At 39.6% G+C, this 22,169-nt stretch overlaps 1 protein-coding gene across 29 annotated transcripts in view; it reads left to right on the top strand.

Moving 5' to 3' along the window:
• The window catches only part of Nrxn3 (neurexin 3), a 1,577,562-nt gene that overhangs the window by 1,042,234 nt on the left and 513,159 nt on the right, over positions 1-22,169 (top strand). The gene's annotated exons all lie outside the window — the stretch shown is intronic.

Here is a 22,169-nt window from a genome sequence, read left to right as displayed (position 1 = left end):
AAAAAGCATCGCATGTGCATGAGGGAAGAAAATTTCCACTTTCTCTTAAAGGCTCACGTTGCCCAGTCTTCTGGGAAGGGTTCTCCTTACCTTAGCTCCCTCCAGCATAACTGCACAAACACCCCTCTCTCCTTTGCAGCCCTCACCCCCTTTGATGACACACAGCTTATCAGACAAGACCCTATGCTACATATTGAGGAATCATTCATTCACCTTGCTTTCACCCTTCCTTTCTCTGGTCTCATTTGAGTGCTAGTTGTGGAGAAATAGCAGATAGCAGGCATCATTCAGTCTTCAGCCTGAAGTTGATTGAATCGCTGTAAAGTTAGTTGTCTGTGTGGTAAAGGTCAGGGGAAAGTAGCTGAGTATAAGAAGGCAGAAAATATAATTAATAACCAGAGGCCATTATTGTTCAATTTGGCAGCTTCATGTTTGCCCACAACTAGTTGAGAAAGCAGGGATCACTAAAACTGGGCATCTAATATTGCTAGCTACCAGAGAGGAAGCAATATGTGTAAGGCTGTCCATTTATACTTCACCCAAGTGTAAATGATAGTAATTTTGATTCCACCACTTAGGCAATAATCTTTCAGTTAAGGCAGAATGAATGGTCTCCTCTAATCAAAACAGGTATGCTATGTTTTGCTCTGAACAACCCTCCTGCATAGCTATGGAAGGAAGAGATCTGTGGTTCTTAAAAATATATTCAGCTCTGAACAGGCTGCCTCTAAAAGGGTAATGTCTGCGGTTAAAGGTAGGAGCTTGCTGTAGTAAATTGTTCTTAGGAAAAGAGCTTCCTTATTTGTTTACTATGCACTCCATTCTGATGATGAAGGGAATAGGAAGCACAGAGAGTGACTGCAGGGGCAGACCTTCAGAGAGCATCAGTAGGAACCACACTAGGGGTCCCTGCCTTACTTTTATTTTAAAGACCTATAGCATGCAAACCCTGTTCCAAAGTTGATTCTTTCCACTGTCTCTGAGCTGTGAGCTTCTGCACTGTGATATCTGTAGTGTGAAGTGGAAGCACACTAAGAAAAACGTCAATACACACTGTGGCTCTTTCTCTCTTTAAATTTTATTTCAAGCAGCTCAGAGCTTGTAAGGTTGGTAGAATGGCTTGATGGGGAGGAGGGACTACTCAAAGGCTTGATGCTGATCTGGTGACTGTTTTCTCTGAGACTCCTGCTGGATCTGGTATAGACTCTGTCTGTCTCTCTCAAAATAAATAAATGAATAAAATAAAGTAAATAACATAGGAAAACAACAGGTCCCAATCAATTTCATTGAAATGGAAACTTGGGTCCCAAGGGGGAAACAGGTAGGGGGAAGAGTTAGAAAAAAAAATGAGAGAGATGTGGGAGATGGGGAAGCCAGACAGGCTATTACTAATAGCCATAATTAAGCACGGAAACGCTCAGCGATAATTAGCTAAATTTTGCTAATTAGTGTAAATGATCAGCAGGGAGATGAAGATTATGCATTAGTTAGAGGTTATAGGCTGGCATGGTCTTGCTGGGTTCTGTTCCACATGTAAAGAGTTAAAGGCAGCTACTAGTAAGTGATGGAATTTACAGAACAGTACTTCCCTGGGATTCCTGGGTCAGTCTCTCTCCCTGCCTCCTCCCACCTCTCCTAAAGGGATTGAGCACTTACTTGATTTCTTTAAGGATTGGTTGCTCAGCGTCCTCTAAATCTTTTTTGACTCGGTTTCAGTCAACTTTCTCATTAACCTGCAACTGATGAGATTCAGTGTGATGGAAAAGGAGAACAAACTAAACAAATGGCCAAATACCCCCAGAAGGGGCCCTCAGATCCACCAGAGCTGCAGAATGCAGTGATCTCCAGAGTCTGGCATGGCTAAGATAAGTAAGCTCATGAATTCAACTCTTCAGTGTCCTCTTTCAGTAAGTCCTACCCCATTGATTTGGGGCTTGGAGAGTGAATGCATCTATATTAAGTAGGCTCCTTGCATATTTAATTAATGTTTTTGAGCTTGAAATCAAGACAAGCAGCAATTAACAAGATGCCCCAACCTCTGGCTGCCTTCCCAAATCCCAGCTGTGACCTTTTGCATATCTAACTAAAAAGACCAGGAGACCCCACAGAGCTTTGCTAATGCACCTCTCCATCTTTCTTGGAGTGCACTTGCTCCCCCCTAGCCCAAGACAAAGGCCTAGTCAATAGCAATTGTTTTGAAAAATCTTGGTGGAGGTGGTAGGAGGCACAGCACCAGGAGGCTGAGGGTTGTTTCTGATGATTTACCACCAACCTCACTCAGTCAAAAGCAATGCTTTCTATTGTCTGTCCTTCATTCCAATATAAAACTAAAACTAGAGCCTTCAATCCAAGAACCTTCTTTGGACTCGGGGAGAGAGTTTTTCAAAGTACTGTTGCTCCTGTTGCTCAATTCCTTGAAAAGCCAAAAATCCTCAGAGCTGCTGTTGATCACCATGGTTTGCCTTCCTCACCATCGCACCCTATAATGAGATTCACCATGCTAAAACAGGTGGAAGAAATTAAAAAAAAATCTCCAAATAGCTGGCATTTCACCCTTTTTGTTACCCACGCTTGGTGCTGCTCTTTAGAAAATTGATTATGTTATAGATTTGCCTGAAGTCTATCCCAGGACAGCCTAGAGGAAGCTGAATTCCTTGGTGAGTTGGGGAGAAAAGAGATCACACCTGCCTGGTGTTCACCAAACAGTCTTAAGTTAGGATTGTGCCTCAGGATAGAATTAACCTCCTTCCTAACAGAAATCCAGTACCATTTTTTTTATTTTTTAATTTTTTAAATTTTGTACATTCCCTTCACTTAGGTCCTCTAGCCCTTCATGCTGTCTTCAACTGTCAATCAATTAACACTGAGCACTTCCTACCTGCAAAGGATCCAGAACCAAATATGATATTGGGTGTTCTGTTAGGAATCATTTTAGAAGTATGTGGGTCACTATGAGCCATGAGTGCTTCTGTATTTTAAAGAGTACAAGGAGAGGGTGGGGATCCACATACCAAGTCAAGTTAATTAATGTAACTATAAAATATAAATTTCCTTTATAAAATGGAATGTACATTCTCGTGGTACTCAAAATATCCCTTCAGATTATTTTTGATCATCTGCTTTAAATCTATTCTTTGTTTCCATACTTTCCACATTTCCATGTTTATCAAAGGGCTAAGTAGTTTAGTGATAGAGAACACATAAATAGTAAAATTTGTTTACCAGCCTTCATTTTGCTAAAGGGATTTTGTATAGTTTTTTCTCATTCTTTTTTTCCCCTTTTGGAACTCCAGTATTCATTTGCCTTGAAAAATGCTTTAATATTTACCATTTTAAAAGGAGATTTCTCTGAGGATTGTATGTACCTTCTATTTTTATCTTCCACAAAATAACAAACCTTCCTGATGACTTAGACATTTGGTGGAACTAGGTGAGGATGTAGAACTCTTGGAAAACTTACTTTAAAAGTAAAACATGTGGTCTAAATTTGGAGGAAGGCTTCTTGCTCAGAACCCAGAGTATGTGCATGTCTGGGAGTGGGGGCAGAAGTCTAGCTCACACCATCTTGGTAGAAGTGGTGGTGGTTATCATGCATATGCACAGGAGCCAGTAGTCTTTGGAAGAAATTCCATGTCTCATTCCTTGTCATAATGACCCACCTCAAAGTGTTCCCAGCTATGGGGCTTGTTCTGTTCTGATCTCTTGAGCACTTTCTTTTGGCAGCCAGCTGCTTTCTAGCTACTTTCTTTCTGCTTTCCTTCTGGGGATTTGGTACATTGAATAATTCAGAGTGTTGGTTGACAGATAAAATGATAAGATTTATATATCTTTGGCCTTGGTAATGAATGAATTAAATTGGTTTCTCCTTCTCTCTCTGTCCTCTATCTGCATTGTTTTCCTCTGAAATTTGCTGGCAAGTGGTGGGGCTGGAGATAATTTTGTTCTTGAAAGGCCTTTATGGGAAGATTATAATAAGCTAGTGTAAATTTCTTTAGGACTTTTAACATGTGGTTGTGTAGGATTGATGTGAGGACTGCCATATCACAGGAAGAGAGGGGAGAAGAGAATCAACAATTTCCTTTAGAGGGGAGAATAAAACTCTCCACCAAACTGGCTGATGGAGAGAATTGCATAGTAAGAACTTTATTCCTTTAATACCAGTTTTGAATCTGGAAGAGGTAATATATTTCATTTTACATATGAATTACTTTATCAGCTCTGGGAGAGTTTGCCTTTCTAGGACCCTGGATGACCCAGGAGGGAGGCAAGTCTTGGAAAATGAACCTTGGACTTTCACTTCCCTCCCAGTATTATTTTTCTAGTGCTGCAGTTACAAAATAACACATGCTGGTTGGTTTAAATAGGAGAGATTTATTTAGTCATAGGTCTGAAGGCTGCAAGTCCAAGATCAAGGTGTCAGCAGGTTTGGTTTCTTCTGAGACCTGTCTCCTTGGTTTACAGATGGCCATTTCCCACTGGGTCTTAATTTTCTCTTTTTCCTAGGTGTTCTTGTATTCCTGATGTCTTTGTGTATCCCAGGACACACATCCAATTGGATTAGGGCTCTTTTAATAATCTCCTTAAAAGTCCTATCTCCAAATATAGACATATTCCGAGGCACCAAAGTTTAGGGCTTCAACATACAAATTTTGAGGAGACACTATACTATCCCTCCCACTGACTCAGGGACCCATTCCCTGGGACAGAAGTAAAGCTGTACCATTCAGTGAATTTTTCTAAATCTCTAGAATGGCAAAATAAAACCTCAGTGACTATGGAAGCATTTTTCAAAATTATAAAATGGTACCACAAGAAGAAAAATCCTACTTACATATATCTAGGTAAAACAGCAACAGTAGGTTTGGTTAAAAATTGTGTTTATTTTATCTCAGTTCATGTGCTGTGATGGAGTTCTGACCTCCATGTGCATGTTGATGAATCCTGTCTGTACAGACAGGATCTCTGCAGACACAGTCTCATGTCCCTTGCCTGGGGCTTCCTTACCTAGATCTGATGCCCTCTCAGTCAGACTCCCAGCCCTCCTGCTGACTTCCCTTTAGGACTTGCATTTGGAGGTTCTTCTTTTCCTTTCCTGAGATACACACCACCAACTTTTTTCACTTTTCATTCTTAACTAAAGAAAAAAAGATTAAGTACCAATGCTTACTTTTTTGGGGGGCAGTTAAAAAATATGTCCTTTAAAAAAGTGTCAGGTTTATTATTTTTCTGTTGGATTTTTTATCTTATGAAAGTTCATCTTAAAATATAAATAGGAGACAGCTTGTCTACTTCATGACAGAATCATGATGCTTAGGTGAGATGATTGAGGAAATATGTTGTAAATTATGAACCTCTGGTTATTATAAGTTCCAAGGGCTTCAACTCTTTGATAAAAGAATGAATATTTTTACTCATTTGTTTCTGAATTCAGTTACTTCTAAATAAATAGTTATGAGAATTTGTGTTAATGAGGATAAAAGATGAATGATAATGTAATCCTAATGGAAAGGGTGGCATTGAGTGAGGTGAGACCAATTAACCACAGGATTTACAATGGAGGAAACTGACCTTAATCTTTGTGGTTTGTGAACCTGGGCAAGTCACTTGATTTAAGACTGAATTTCATCTTTAAACTGGGAATAGTGATAATAATACCATGCAGATATACAGAATTGTATGGAAACTTAAACAAGTTGTGCTTTGCAACTTGTAAATCACTATGTACAGGTTAAATATGTTATGAGAAATATTTTAGTGACAATGCTGCCCTCTTTAAATACCTTGTGCAAAGTTGCTGGGTTGTAGATTGAGGTTAAAAAAATCTGCATCAATTGGTCTTCCAATTTCTCTATCTGTGGATAGATATTGTCTTTCAAGGGCTGCTGCATTCACCTGCTACTTCTCTGTGGGAAATATAGATGAGAAAACTTTAATGAATATTTTCTTATTCATGCACTAGAAGAAGACAGCCTATGACAGTCAGCTTATGACTTAAGATAAGTGTCTCCTTAGCTGGAAACCCATGCCAGGCAAATTTTAACCAGGGATCAGAGATTATAACAAACCAGTTAAAATGTCTGAGATTTTGTGAAATAAAAATGGAGAGGTCTCCAAAAAATATTCTGAGACCATTGAGAAATTCAGAATTAGATCCCATTGGTAGTAAATGAATTGTATACATTTCAAACATTTCTATGTTTGCTATCCACCAGAAACTAAAAATTTTCATCTAGCTTATATTAGGAAGAATCAAGTCTTTTTTAGGACAACAATATTTAGCTCTAGAAATAGAGAACTACTTTTAAGGTCAGTTTTTTTGCAGTTTTACTTTCCAGGACTTGAAGGTTACAGAGGAGATAGGAACACATAATTATGCACTACCTGTAGAGTTGATTTTTTTGGTGCCTGAATTTAAAACTAGAATTTTATAGAGACAACAGAGTGATGAGTCCTAGATTTTACTCTGAGTTTTCTTTCTGACCAACTCTGGGACTTTGGAAGTGACATTATATCTTTTTATTGTGTTAATCTTTTTAAGTTTTAGACATTCAATGGTATCTTCATCTTTTTTTCCCTATTCTCTTTCTTTACCTATAGTTCCCTGTGTGGGATGTAGTGTGAGTGCACTTGTGCGCCTGTCTGCCTTAATCCTACAGTGGGGGAAACTTCTTTTTTTTTTTTTCTTCTTTGTACAATGAGAGTGTTGGGTGAGACAGTCTCTCCAAAACTTTCTCAGCACTAGGATTTCATGATTCTCTGACCCGCCTGTCTTTAAAGACACCACTGTGCATCTTAAACCTGTCTGAGTTCCACAGGTCTGCCAATGCTTTATAGGTCTATTTTCTTGTCTATCATAATAACTTTGCCAAAGCCACAAGCCAGGTTTTCTCTTTTTCCCTCAGAGAGAAGCAGCGTAATGTATAGGAGTGGCTCACTGTGATGCTATAAAGCCCACCATCCAACCTTACTCAGTGTCATGCTGAGATGAGAAGAATGCAGCTTTAGTTTAAGCACATCTGATCAATAAGGAGCTGTGTGTTATGTTTAAAATGCTCTGCTGTGTTTAGCAATCTCGGGGCAGGAGGCAGAGCAGCAATGGAGTTTATAAGCAGCAAGCAGTTCATTTCTACTTCCAGTTAGGGTTTTGAGAGAGATTTGCTTGGATCGTGCACCAACACCAAAAGCACACCTGCTGTGTGCCAGGCACTCTCACAGACACTTTACATATATGAATTCATTGAATCCTCTCATGCTCTGAAGTTAATAAAGTTACTACTATTTTACAAATCCAAACACTAACCCAGAGAGGTTAAATGGATTGACTGAAGTAATATGGTGCTAAAAGCCAAGATTCAAACCCGCTTCTCACCGTAAGCTCTTGATCTTTCTGCTATGCCACCCATCACATCAGCTCAAGCAAATGACGGAAAATAAACACCAAACTCTTTTTTTGTCAGGAATACAGCACACAGGTTACCAAAGTATTCTGATAGTGCCTTTGACACACCTTTCTGAACTATCCACAGGAGTATCCAGTTCATATTCCAACCCAGGGAGGTGGGAGGTGCCATGTGATTGATTCTCTGATGCTGGGAGATGAGGGATTGAGCTCATAGAAGAGGCAAAGGGCTGGGAAAGTACAGATCCCTATGAAGCACACCAACAGTGTCATAAAACTTTGGGGATAGATATAAGAGATATCAGTTTGCCACATGGGCCAAGTGAGCACCTGGCCAAGGGCATCCAGTCAGTGTTAGACTCAGTGAGGAGTCCAGACAGTGGGATGCCAAGTCCACAGCTTTTCTTTTTCTCCTCACCTTCTCATTCTTTCAAGCCTTTCTCAAATGACAGCCTGGTCCCCCATCTCCCTTTCTGCAGAGCAGTCTCCTCCTCACCAGCTGAAGCCCTGTAGCTTTGGATTCGGCCAGCATTGAATTTTTGTGGCCTTAAGCTTAAAATAATTCATTATGAACATCTGTCTAATAGGTGCCTGGCTTGTGCTAAAGGATAGGATTTCTTGGAACATGCTGAAGGCTTCCTCTATATAGGAGATCTCTTTGTGAGGAAGTGCTCAGATTTAGAGTCCTGTGCACTAAGAAAATTCCTGTCCTGGTAGGGTCTTACCCAACAGAGAGCAAGAAAGAAATAACCTTTTTTTTTTTTTAAATTTTAATTTGTTCTTTTTAGATATGCATGATGGTAGAGTGTATTTTGACATATTTTATATACATAGAATATAACCTAATTAGGATCCCATTCTTATTGTACATGATGTGGAGTTATACTGGTCATATATTCACATATGAACATAGGAAAGTTATGTCTGGTTCATTCTATTGTCTTCGCTAATCCCATCCTCCCTCCCTTCCCTTCACTCCCCTTTGTCTAATTCAATAAACTCCTCTTCTTCCCTGACCCCCTTATTGTGAGAAATAACCTTTTTATGCAACTCTTACTGCTCTTCATTTGGAAGCCATGACCCAGTTATTATTCAAGGACATGTCTCCAGTGCCACTCCTGACCCCTTGCTTGTCAGCTGTTGAGCACCTGTATACACATAAATCCCCTAGAAACCAACAAGCCACATTTTCTGAGATACTGTCGTTGCCCTCCTTCTTTTAGTGTTTTGAAATACACCTCTCACCCCCTGCATTTCAACAACCATGTGTACTCCTGAGTGACTTTCCCCCAAACTATGAATTTCAACTATTTCTGAGGCAGTCTTTCAGAATTTGAATATAATTACACGCTTTGGGTGCAAATTGTGGTTTTGCTACATAAGAAACTAATGGAAATGATCCGCCTGTTCCTGTAGTTTACAGATTATATGCTTTGGGACTGGGGATATATATTTAGGTTGCTTTTCTGTGTGGCACGTTAAAATGGAAACCAGCTCGGGGTGAGCCACCATGGTTGCTAGGCAGTGAAGCAGGTTGACAGAGCATGGTATCAAACTGAACCAGCGTTGGTGTTTTACTTAAGACCTGTTTGCTTTGTACCTTTGTCATTTGATGGTGTCATAGAAGGGGGAAGGGGGAGGAGACAGGAAGGTCTGGTTGTCAGCAGAGACTTAAACAAGGAGTAAGAAATAAGCCCAAACATCCATGTGAAATGAGCATTTTTTAAAAATCTGAAATTGCTATGCAGAGAGCTGTTCTTATGAAGAGCAAGCAAGACTTGAAGCAGTGCACAGGTGCAGGAGGCATCTCAAGGGATGTGGTCTTGGGTGGGAACTCATCTTCAGAATAGGAGCCATAGCCAGCAAAGAAGAGTGAACTGGTGACCCCAGGCTGGAACTGGTCTCAGCAGGTCCAGATAAAAGGAGCTGGTTAAAAATTGTCCAACGTGCTTCAGTAGTTCATTTAGTTTCTAGCCTGAAATTCCAGACTTATCGCATGCAAGTGGTAATAGGCAGCAAAGGGCTTTGGGGCTTCTTTATAATTGATAACTAATAGAATAACTCCAATTGCTTTGAAACTCTGGTTTTAATAAAAGCCCAATGGCCCTGGAAAACAATTAGATCGCAGATAAAAGAAAGCCTTCTCAGATTCTCTGAGGACAATTTCAGTAGCACTCTGATCATTTTAAAAGTTTGAAAAAAAAAAAAAACAAAACAGGATTATAGGGTTAAATCTCAACTATTGGGAGAATTTGAGAATTTGGCTTCCTGAACAATTGGGTAGAGGGAGGATCTTAGAGATTATATAGCCGAGATTTCCTTGTACACATTTTTCCCCATGAGTCAAATATAGTATATACGTTTTCATGAAACAATATCTCTGCATGATCACAGAGCATATTTATATATATAGTGATGGTGGTGGTGGGGTGTTGAACGCAGGGGCATTTAACCATTGACCCACATCCATAGCCCTATTTTGTATGTTACTTAGAGACAGAGCCTCACCTGAGTTGCTTAATGCGTCTTTTTTGCTGAGGCTGGCTTTGAACTCTCAATCCTCCTACCTCAGCCTCCAAGCTCCTGGGATTATAGGCATGCACCACCACTCCAGGCCTCCCTTATATATTAATTCAAACTTCTTAAATAAAATAAATCCAAGAAAGGATACTAGGCTTTCACAAGAATGACAATAATATCTATTTGACTCACTAATGAGTGTTAAAATATACCACTATTTCTTTTAACTTATTCAGTGTACCTGAGAGTTTTTTTAAAAAGTTTTAGTTCAATAAAAGTTTTAGTTCATTTAACTCTCCTATGAGTTAGGTACAGTTGTTTTCCCATTTTAAAGATGTGAACGTGAAGGCATGGAAGGTTTGAGACATTTGCCTGAGGTCATGTGGATAATGCATGGCAGAACTAGTTTGGACAGCCAAATAATTTGTGTTTTTAGTATTTAAATTTTCAAGGTAGATTTCTCAAATGAATACAACCATTTTTGAAAGGACCTTTTTTATATTCTACTTAGAGCAGAGATGAATTGTAAGGACTATAGTGTCTTCTGGACTTAGCAGCTAACAGTACACTTCAACTTTGTGTCAAGCATTGAATCAAATACTTGAGTTTACCTGGTTTAATTTTTCTTACCATCCTCCAAAGGAAGTACTATGATCAGTGTGAATTTATAAGAAAAAAAATTGAGCCTGAGAGTTAACTAATTCATTTATTTAAGTCTCTACAGACAACCACACCCTCCTATCTCCTTTCTTTTGCTCCTTCTTTGAAATCATTAAATGACAAAGGAACAAAGCAAATATGTGTTGAGTAAAACACCAAGGCTGGTTGCAAGTTTCACTTTCCAGCAGTTAGCCCACTGCTTCTCTTGAACTTTGGTTAGCACATCTGTGCAAATATAGACCTGTTCCCAAATACTGAAAACAACTGATTAGAATACTTTCCTCCATTCGCATGTCCTATTACATTCCAGGAAAGACTTTCCAAAACAGCCTTTGCTAACACACAAATCAGCTGGCAAAGAATGGTGGCATATTCAATGAAGGATCAAAGCATGAGAGCCCCTCCTTGACAGGAGAGCCCATTGGTGAGTCACTCTCCCCATTTTTGATCTACTTTAAGAAATACTTTGTCTTGGGAAACTCAGTTTCCAGCAGTCATTATAGGCTTTCCCCTCAACCCATAATTTTAGACAAACTACCAAATCTTCCTGGTTGTAGTTCTCTCACCTGCAAAGTAAGGGAATTCATGATCTATAAGTGGCCTGCCAGGTTTTTTTTTGTGTGTGTGATTTTGATAGTCATCTTTCTAGCAGGGCTCAGAGGTAAAATCCTGATGGTTTTTCTCAAATACCTTTTGGCTCTTATGAAATTACCTTGAATCTCTTGAATCTACTTTCATTCTTGACTCTCTCTCTATATATATCTAACTATATATACATACACACACATATACACATGTATATGTATATACATATATGTATGTGTGTCTATGTATACATATATGTATGTATATCCACACACATACATATATGTGCAGTTCATTAATTGTGATGGTGGAACTAATGAATTGACTGAATTGACTATTTCTACATTGGCAATAGTTTTGCAATTTGGGCCAATGGGTGTGTTTGCATGTCCATATGGGTGAATGTATGAGCTGGAAAAGAACATTGTGGCATAAAGCCCTTAACATTCCCAATTAGCTCCTGGCTTGGGATGAAAAAATTAGACATGAAGATTAAGCCTAATGTAGTAATGCTTTAATAACCTTTTCTTCCTGATTTGATGTCACCATTCAGTCCAGTTTTGTCACAGACTCATGTCACCATGTCAATATTCATCTCAGTAGGAACAATTTTTATGTAAACTAGGAACATAAACCTAGAGCTGACCCTCTACAGTCAATCCCTCTCTTTGTGATGGCTCATGTCTCTTTTTTGCCAGGTCAGGGGTCACTCTGTAGATAGCTCCATCCTCCACCTGCCCTTAGATATGTATTTGACTTTTTGTGATAAAGAACTTTTTTAGACAGTCCTGAGACTGCACCTCTTTATTTCTGGACAAAAGGTGACTCCATCCTGGTAATCCAGAAAAAGATTCATAACCTCATCCTCATGTTCCTCAGGCCCTGGGGATGCTGCTAACTAAGAATGTTCCAATGCAGGACACCCATGGGACTAAAAGCCGCTTTGCTTGTGTGACGTCACTGAGTGCCAAATGTGGATGACGTCTTTAGAGATCTTTTCGAATCAAATTATTTTTCACGTGAAGAAACTAACAGATCACGAGTCTGTGAATTGTTCCCAAGTCACCCCTTTCAAATTAGGGGCAAATCAAGGTTTGCACACATTTCTACATTTTTCTATTCAGTCCTCTCTCTACCACACCACATTGTTGGTGCTCCACCTCTCCACGTGTCCCCTGTCTCACTGGAGTCTGGGAGATGGGGATGGTCTCCAACACAACCTGAGAAACAAATCAGCACAGGAGGAGCAGAGAGCAGCTCTCTGTGAGCAGCATGGGAGCCAAGATTCCAACCCACACACTGCTTCCTCTAATTGCCATCACTGAGGGCAGTGCCACTCCATCCCAGGCATGTCCCTCCCTCAGAGGGTCCCGAGTTCTCTCTGCCCCAGCAGTCTAGAAGGGAAATTCAGTGTTCAATCAAACCGTTTGATGAGAGCTTTTGAGCCTAATTACATGGAAGGTTTCTTCCAGTGAAAGGAAAGAGGAAAGAGAAAGGGAGAAATTAAATTGAAGTGTAAATCAGTCAAGGGCTTAGATCCCGCGCTTTCTTTCTTTTTAATCAAGAGTAAAATGAGAGGAGAGTTTTAAGGATCATCACAAGACACCATTAACTACCCAAGGAGCTCTTGACTGAAGATGGTTTGTCATGAAAAGAAAAATGTACAATTTGTCCAAAAAAGGAAGTATCTGAAGGTTTTGCAGCAATTTAAGAGGATGGCACTCAGGGTAGGGTGGCTGGTTTTCCTATGACTATTTTGTCTTTCATTCTGCTAGAGGATTAGCATATTTTCTTACATCCTTTATGATATTCTCAATAAATGCTATAAATCAATGATTTGGTAAATATGTAATTATATTTTTTTACATAGGAAAGTGCAATATGCTTTCTTTTGTGGTTTTTGTAGATTGTGGTCGATCCCTCTATGATTACTACTATTTGTAGAATGTTTTACAGTGCTTCAGAGAAAACGTATAATCTTTCTTGATCCTCTACACCTTGGCCCTGTGCATTAGAAGAACACATGAGATGATTATTCATCCTACCTTTTTTAAGCTGAAGTATTCAAAAGCGAAGAAGCATGAATGACTTGACCAAATCATTCAAGTATTAGATGACAGAGCAGAACTGATACACAACTTTTGTCCACTAGATCTCCTTGTATTACTTAGTACTTTGTATAGAATTTCTGGGCTTTTCAGTAGTAGAGAATAGTGTTTGCAGAGAAAATGCACTGGACCTCACACCTAGGTATTGAGTTCTTTCAATGAGCAGTTCAAGACTCTGGTCTAGGGGCTGGGATTGTGGCCCTGTGGTAGAGCGCTCGCCTAGCACGTGCAAGGCCCTGGGTTCAATCCTCAGTACCACATAAAAATAAAATAAGGATGTTGTGTCCAACTACAACTAAAAAATAAATATATATATTAAAAAAGACTCTGGTCTGTGTTCTAGAGTGGAAAGTGAAATGTTTACTTTGCCCTGAAAAGCTTCCAGTGTAGTTAAAATTGCTTAAAGTAATGCTTAGGTCTACCCACTTCAACCCCACAGCATCTCCAACTGCAGCATCTGGGCAGTTGCAACAACTCCCCTTGAAGGACCTTCCTAAAACTCTGTTTGCCCTCCTGCCTATGCTGCACCCACCTGAAGTAGCAGAGATCTTGGCATTTCCCCACAGTCTGCCTTGGTTCACAAGATGAAGTCCATTACCTGCCTGGACTGGTCTCTACTATTTCTGTTTTCATCTCCCCACATGATCTTTGACCACCTTGACCTTTCTCTGAACCTTTTTCTTTTATTCCTGGAACATCTCCACATTTCCCCCACTATTTGGCCTTTATCTGTTCCTTTTGTCTAAATTTTTCATCCATATTGCTACATGGTCACTCTTTCTTATTCTAACATCAGGCTCAACTTTGAAGTCATTTCCTAAGGAGCCTTTCTTAATGACCCAGTCTTAAAATCACTCTTTGAAATCTCTCTCTAGTGTATTCTTTCTTTTCTTTTCACTGTAGCTTGAAAATCTCCATGATGTTCCTTGTGAGTGTATTGGTTTTATTAACCTGCTAGACTGGGAGCTCTGAGAGCAAAGCCCTCTTCTCTCTCATTCATGGTTGTTTCTCCAGTGCCTGAAAATGGGACTAGCAAAGAGTGAATTTCAGCAAACATGTGCTGAATGAAGAGAGGAGTGAAAAATTGACCTACATGCCCCTCATCTATGACTCCTATCCTGCATGTTAATGCCGATACTCACTAGACTCTTTCAAACTCTATGACTTTGAATATACTATTCTCTTGACTGAGAACTTCTACTATTAGATCAGTTTCTATTAATTGCTCACATGACAACTTCCTCCATAGTATTTGGTTTGCAAAGTTTTCTGTACCTTGCATCTGCAGAATGAGATTTTCAGCTTTCTGTGTTTTTTCTCCATAATGATTTTCTTGTTGGCTAACTAAAATTATTAAACATATATGAAGATTTGCACCCTTTCTAGTACTAGGTGCTAGGTACTTTAATATGAGTAAGATTTGGGCCCTGTCTACAAAACATACATGCCTTGTTGGAAAGGCTCATTCTCATTTTATTAAGTGTATCCACATTGTGTTACGATTATGAGTGATGATGAGAGTTTTTTCTCACTAGAGTCTGACTTTCTTAAGGGTAAGGAATGAGTTATTCATTCCTATATTTTGAATGGTTGAAATAGTTCTGCTTTTCTAAAAGGTGTACTTGATGATAGTCAATGGAAGAATCTAGTGAGTGAATTGAAAATATAAGAACAGAAAATATTTTAATCAACATTATAGTATGACAAACATAAGTTGAAACTACGATGGGAACTTAGAAGGGGAAAATGTCACAACCAATTAGGTCATTTATACGTGTTTTTTGAGAAAGAGAAACTTTATATCATATTTTGCAAAATGATTTCCACAGGTATGCAGAAGATAGGGTGGAATCTATTTACGAAAAAGAAATCAGAGAGCTGTTGACTCTGTCAGTGACTCAATCTGCTGAGCCATGGGCATGTAGGGGAATATTGTAAGAGGGCCTGGTAAGGGAGTTGGGGCTCTTTGATGGAGGATATTGGACAAGCATTTTGAGAACGATGGCACTTTTAGAATCTGCAGTCTAGGAATCATACTGCTGCACTACATGATTTGCTCCTTTCAATCATCCTGCAGTTCTTTCATCAATATAAGCATTTACAAGTGAGGAAAGGGGCCAAGTCTGAGAAGGTGACATGTAAATCTCACAGGAGGGTGCTGTAATTTTGGAAAATGTAAATCAGCTTTTGTAACTCCCCTGCTTAATAAAAAACAAAACAAAAGCAAAGAAACCAAACAAAAACTTCTTTCTTCATAGGTTTCCATTGTCCTTCTAATAACCACAAAGTTTTCCCACTGCAGAGGCCTTTGCCCATCACATTTAAACAGATTTCTCACTACTCCCACTGGTTGACCCCTACCACACCTAAAGTCTCTAGTTTATCACCTACTCTTAGAAGTCTCTCTTCAACTTCCTTGAGGAATTTATATCCCCAGAATATAGGTTCTCCTAACCTCTGAGAACTCTCCCTCATTGCACATTATAAAGTTGCTACTTTACATTTGTGCGGTTTTGGGACTATTTATCTATCACCTATCTCCTAAGTATATCCCATAAGAGCCAGATAGGGTTGCCAAACTGAACAAATAAACACAAGACCCCCAATTCAATTTTATATTGTCTTCAGTACCAGTAACGTCCCATGCAATATTTGGTATGTACTTGTATTTAATAATATTTTCTTTTTATCCAAAGCTCAAATTTAACTGGGCATCCTGTGCTTTGTTGGCAGCTCTTGTAAGGGACCACATCTGTTAGTGCTCTTAGCACAATAGCTAGGCTTCGATGAATAGGTCATCTTTCAATGTTTGATAAATAAGTAAAATCAATTTAAAAACTGTTCTGGCAGTTCCCTGTAGGCTGAATTTGGATGACAAAAGACTGAATTTGGATGGACTTTCAAAACTATCAAAGGAAAAGGCAGTAAAGACAAGTTATGATATTAAAGCTGAATAGATGGAGATATGTAAAAGAAACATTTCCAAGGGGAGATCAGAACTTCTATTTACGGTGTGACTATAGTAAACCAGCACAGTAAAAAAGTTGGCAAAGGGACCATTTCAAATGACTAGTGACTAGGATCATAAATAATGACAAAGAAAAATTAACATAACACCCCCCCACACACATAGACAGAGCTTCACAACTTTGTCAGTACTGTTCTGTTTCTACAACGTGCCCTCTCTAGGATAGGCTTGTTTCTGAAAAGATGGCCACTTAATTATCACTTCTCTTTGTAAATTCAATTACATTTCCCAGTCAATGTAGTTTCTCAGTTCAGAGATGTTTGTCTTCATTTCTGTGAATTTTTAACGGGTTCCTTTTATTTAAGTCCCACATATCTCTGCTGGACCCAGTACTTCTGAAGCACCAGGTAATTTTGCATTATGCATAGCAGAGCTCAGATGTATTTGTATTAGCAGGTTGATTTTATATCCTTCAGATTTTCTAAAAATGGGCTATAACTGGCCTGTAATGAGATGACCAGCCGGAGGCTAATTTCTGTGGTATTTCTTCCTGATGGCAGAACAGGTGAAGACAGACAAGTCACAAGCACCCGCTTCAGATAATAAAGATGTAATTCCAGTCATTCAAGTTTGTGTTGAAAGCAAATCTTTTCATTCCTTATTTTTCAATTAGTGCAGAGCATGGTTCCATGGCCTCTAGCTACAGGAGGCCAGATGATCGCATGTTCTTAACGAGATGTGTGAACAGAGATTCGGGTGCAGCCATTGACATTTCCTCAGCCGCTCTTGCAGAGGTCTGGAGAATTCTTCCTCAGCACTTACTTGCCTGCAAGTAGCTATCTGAAAGATCAGATGTGACGAGGGCATGATTAACCAACCCAGAGGGGTGATGGAAAGGCGGCCGAGTCTGGCAGATCTATGGTGGGCCTTTTAACTGTGCACACCTGAGCATGGATGAGCACTGTGTCCTCAGTGGGTGACAGGAAACCAGAGGTCAGCAGACTTTGCCACTAAAGAGCCAGACAAATGTAAATGTCTTTGGCTTATGGGTCAGGTCGGCTGCCTCACCACAAGCACTCCTTCTGCCTTTGTTGAGACAGTTCCCAGACAACAGGTAGACAAATGAGTGCAGCTATCATGCAGTAAAATTTCATTTGTAGAAACAGATGCGCCAAATTCTCAAATCCTTGCTCTTGACTTCAGCTTCCTGATTCCTATAGCCATAATAAAACCCATGTGCCAGGGTTGTCGTGTTTAACACACATAGAGAGAACCTAGAACAGAGTACATACTCCTAAGTATTCAGCAAATGCTAACCAATATCATGAGTATAATAAATAAATTGTACGGCTGCAAGGAATCTTGGGTGTCAGAAAATTTCCGCTTTTTCAATGCCTAAGAATTCAAGACAGAGACTTAACCATAGTTCCTGCACTCTGGTTTCTTACAAACCTGTTCAGATGCCACTTCTGAAATGCTCAATAACTACAGCAGCATTGAGCCAAGCAGGTATCTTGGGGGATACTTGAACATTCATTCAATATGTATGCACTGAATATCAACCCTATATAAGACACTGTGCTGTATATTTCAAGTGATAAAAAGATCAATAAAGTTCTTGCCTTTGAAGATATAACAGCTTATAGTTACCCAAATAACTACTGAAGTAGAAAGTGACAAGTATCAGAAGAATGAGTACTTCCTGCCTGCCAAGCAATGTACTTAGGTGCTTAAATGTGTTATCCCATCTGATCCCCTCAATAGTTTAATTTGAAGCATTTTATCCTCAAAGGCACTGAGACGCAAATGTTATGTTGTCCGCTTAAGGTCAGGAGTTAGTTAAGTGCTGGAGCAAAGATTTGAACTTCTTTAATTGCACAGTGTTCTTTCTGCCAGTCTTTGGGGAAGATCTCATGGATGAAGCTGGCTATGGCTACACTACCTGCTCTGAAAAGTTGTGTTTGCAGCAGGCATGTTAGCTGCTCATGATTCTGTGGGTCAACAGTGTAGGCTTGACTAGCTTGTGGCTGGTTCCATTCATTGGTCTGGAAAACTGAAAGTGGGATGTTGATCCCTGCTCCATAAGAACATTCCTCTTCCACAGTCAAGCATTTCAAATGTCGACCATTTCTGTCCATTCCTGTGGCTCCTTGGTGTTTCAGTGTAATACCTCACAGCCCATGGGTTGTAATAATAATGGCAGTAGTTATGATTGATTGACCCTTTGTCATGTGTAAGGTGCTTTATATGTGTGCAGCATCCAGTTTGTGTAAAAATTCTTAAGAGATATATGTAATTAGCCCCAAGAAACTAAGGCCCAGGCTTCTGTACCCAGGGGCCTCCAGGCTGCCTTCCAAAGGAGTGATGTAATAGGAGCAGCAAGAACTCCTGAGAGCTGAGAAGTCACACAATAGCACTTTTGCTGCATTCTGTTGGTCAAAGCAAGTCTCAGAGCCAGTCCAGTTTCAATGAAGGAAATTGGATTACATCTCTTAGCAAAAGGAGCACCAAAATCACATTACAAAGGGGTAGGCATGCTAGGATTTGTAGTCATATTTTGCAGTCTACACCAAAGTGGTAATTAAGTTGGACTTTAACAGAAATATTAAGATTTAGAGAGTTTGGACTTTGCTAGAACAGAAATTATAAAGAGCAATAGTTCAGATTAGCTGATACATTACCTGAGCTACATTACCTGGGAAATTTCTGCTTGCCTTTATCTAACAAGAAAATAGCTGTTATTCTTTGTAAGGACATAATTGCAAGAATGTTTTCTGCATATGTGATACTTCTAGCTTTTCAGAGGATTTTGATTTTTGTTAGTCACCTTAAGCGTGCTGTATGATTTTGTTGCCTTTTCTTACTCAGAGTAAGATGGCAAAGCTCTCCACTTCTTCCTTCTCTGCCATTTGGCATCATCACGACAGCAAAGCCCAGGTTCCCAGCTCACTTTTCAAAGACAATTGTGAGGACAATCTGAGGTGATTGACTGGCTGAGCGTTTGCCCCAGCAGCTATTTTGTTGCTGAAGATGAAAGTTTGATGGACTTTAAGATGGAAAGGAAGGAAGAAGAGAAATTTGATTTCATCGGCAGCTGTCTTACCCATCTTCATTAAGTTGGGTTGTGGACACTGCAAGGCCATTCTGAACCAGTGGTCATAAAACTAATAGGCGCCACTCAACCTAGACAGCTCATATTGCCGCCTGAGATCTGTCATCTTCGTGGTTATTGCAGAAGAAGAAGAAGGAGTCTCCTGTAGGGAACACAACGGTCCTTGTGTGACAGAAGTGAAACTGAAAGAAATAGATTTTTCTATTAGCTGCAAATCAAACCCTTGCACATCATCCTTCAGAGGTGACAGCACCTGATTCTCTAAAGCAGGGCTCGAACAAATTATTTGAGTTCGGAGAAGACAATGTGGGATTAATATCAGTGCATGGCAGAGGCTGTGTGCATACGGGGAGAAAAGTCTGTGGCTTCTCCTTTGAAGTCTTGGAATTTGCTCTATGTCTATGTGCAAGGGTGTGTTTGTGAGCATAAAGTTGTGAGTAGCAAAGTCCAAGAGAGAATCCAGTTTTTATTAGGATGATCTCAAAATGAGTGGGTGAATAATATTCAATCTTCCAGATTTCTGGCTATGAGCTCTTTTGCTCCAGAGATATATACTGAAAGGAGGCAGGAAAAAGTGTCCTCTTAACAATCAAGCATTTCAAATGTCAACCTGTATGGATATTTCTGTCCATTCCTGTGGCTTTTTGGTGTTTCAGTATAATACCTCACAGCTCACGGGTTATAATAATAATGGCAGTAGTTATGATTGATTGATCCTTTGTCATGTGTCAGGTGCTTTATATATGTGCAGCATCCAGTTTGTGTAAAAATTCTTTAAAGATATATAAAATTAGCACCAAGAAACTAAGGCTCAGGGATGTTAAATAACTTGCTCAGACACACACAGCTCAGGCATCCAAATCGCAAAGCCCATGCCCTGCTACTGTACCAGCTTTGCCTTTCCAAGTCTGAGGGTAATAAGGGGTGCCCTTTCCCAGTGTTTTAAAGATTTGTTAAGTTTTTTTTTTTTTTTAATTCTGCTACTGCCCAAGTCTTTTAGAAAATCTTCTCAGTTGTTGACAGATCAAATCCCCAGCTACCTGATCTGAAGGTGTTATCAGAAAGAAGCTACAGACCATGAAGGAGTGAAGGCTTTCCAACTCAGAAGGGACTTCCTAGATCATCTGGTGATTCTAATTTAACATCTTCTCTGGCCACTGTTGCTCATGGTACAGAAAATAAGGTCTGGTTAGGCCATGACCAGAGTCTTCTGCTCCTGGCCTTTTCTCTACCTGACACTGCATGTCCTTTGAGGAATAATTTACTGCTTATCAGATGTTATATCAAGGACTAAGGTTAAAGTCATTCACTTGTGATCAACTTAGGCCAGTAGTTGGCACTGCCTGAGGTCTTTAGAGGTGTGGTTATTCTGGGGGAAATGACAATCTGCCTACCTGGGACTTAGGGTCTAGGAGTGGTAATATAGTAGAAGTAGGATAGTAATAACAACAGCAATAATAGGCATACACAGGAATAATGCACCCTCTTTACATCTGCTATGTGGTTTAGGATATGCATAGTATTTTCATAATTATAATTTCTCATCATTTTTTATAACTCCTGCTCAAAATCTAAATAAGCAAGGAGACATACCTTCTGAGGAGTATAGCACCATGAAAGGAGAATGAGATAAATTGTGTTTAGTGTGGGATGAAAATGCCAAGGGAGAATAGTTGTGTGTCCTCTTGCCCATTAGGGGACAGTTCATTCAGCTGTAGGGTGAATATCAGAGTTCTCCAAATACTGACCTGCAAGGCAATCCCAACTTGTAGGTATTTTGCAGTTAAATCTGACTGGTAAACTGGTGAGAGCTAAGAGGTTGTGGCATGAGAAGAGCCCTTCATTTCCACCCATCACCTTTTTGAATCCCAGTATGTGAGTAGCTGTGAAATGTGACCTGTGTTTAATAGGTTAACTGAGCCATATTAAAAAGAACTTGAGTTTATTTGAGCAAATAGCAGTTCAAGAATCAGGCAGCTCCAAACCAGCACAGGCACAGGGGCTAACCTGAAGACGCCTGAGGGATAGGCTTTTTTAAAGTATGCAGAAAACATGCAAAAAAAAATTGATTGGTTACAGTTATAACACTGTCAGTCTATCCCACAGGAAAGTCCAGTTATAGAATTATATGTTTGTTGGCTACCTCTATTTAGTTGAGTGAGCTGAAGTTCTGTTTTTCTTTAATACAAGAAATATGTCAAATTAAGTTTGCTTCTGCTTGCAAAACAGGAAAGTTTAAGGTCATTAATGAGGCTTAACTGGATTTATTTGCTCAGGGATTCTTCAGGCTTGTCCCCATTTTAATGTACTTTAACACTGTTGTTAACATCATTTGTTTAATAAGCATTTATTGAATACTTACAGGTCTCTGCTTGGTGCTAAGTTGAACAGGTACATGATATTCTGGATCTAAAGCATCTTTAGAAGCAAACTGCAGAGCCTGGCCCTGCGCCCTGCAGCCTTCCAAAAGCTGAGCATTGCCACTTGGCTCTGCTGGCAGAAGTCTGGGACTGACTTCCAGCTCTGCCACTTGTTAGCCATGTAACCTTGAGCAAGTTCCTTACTCTAAATTCTTTAGCATGTTTCTCATTTGTGAAAGGGGTGATTTAAAAAAAAAATATGTGTGGTCAGGATTTAAGAGCTAATCTGTGTAAAGTGCTTATAAAAAGCCTTTTATATGTGCTCAAATAAACACCAGTCATTGTTGTTATCATTATTTCCACTGTAATTGCTGGTGAAGAGGAACTGTCTTACGAAGTTCCATGCAGGACTTTCTCTTTTCACTGTGAACAAAATGCCTTTGCAGAATCCTAACTA

The sequence above is a fragment of the Marmota monax genome, unplaced genomic scaffold (genome assembly GCF_021218885.2).
Source record: "Marmota monax isolate L192 unplaced genomic scaffold, Marmota_monax_Labrador192_F-V1.1 WCK01_AAM20220418_F8-fsc00017, whole genome shotgun sequence".
NCBI lineage: Eukaryota > Metazoa > Chordata > Mammalia > Rodentia > Sciuridae > Marmota > Marmota monax.
The sequence above is the reverse complement of the archived record's forward strand: the minus strand, read 5'-3'. Positions and strand labels throughout refer to the sequence as shown.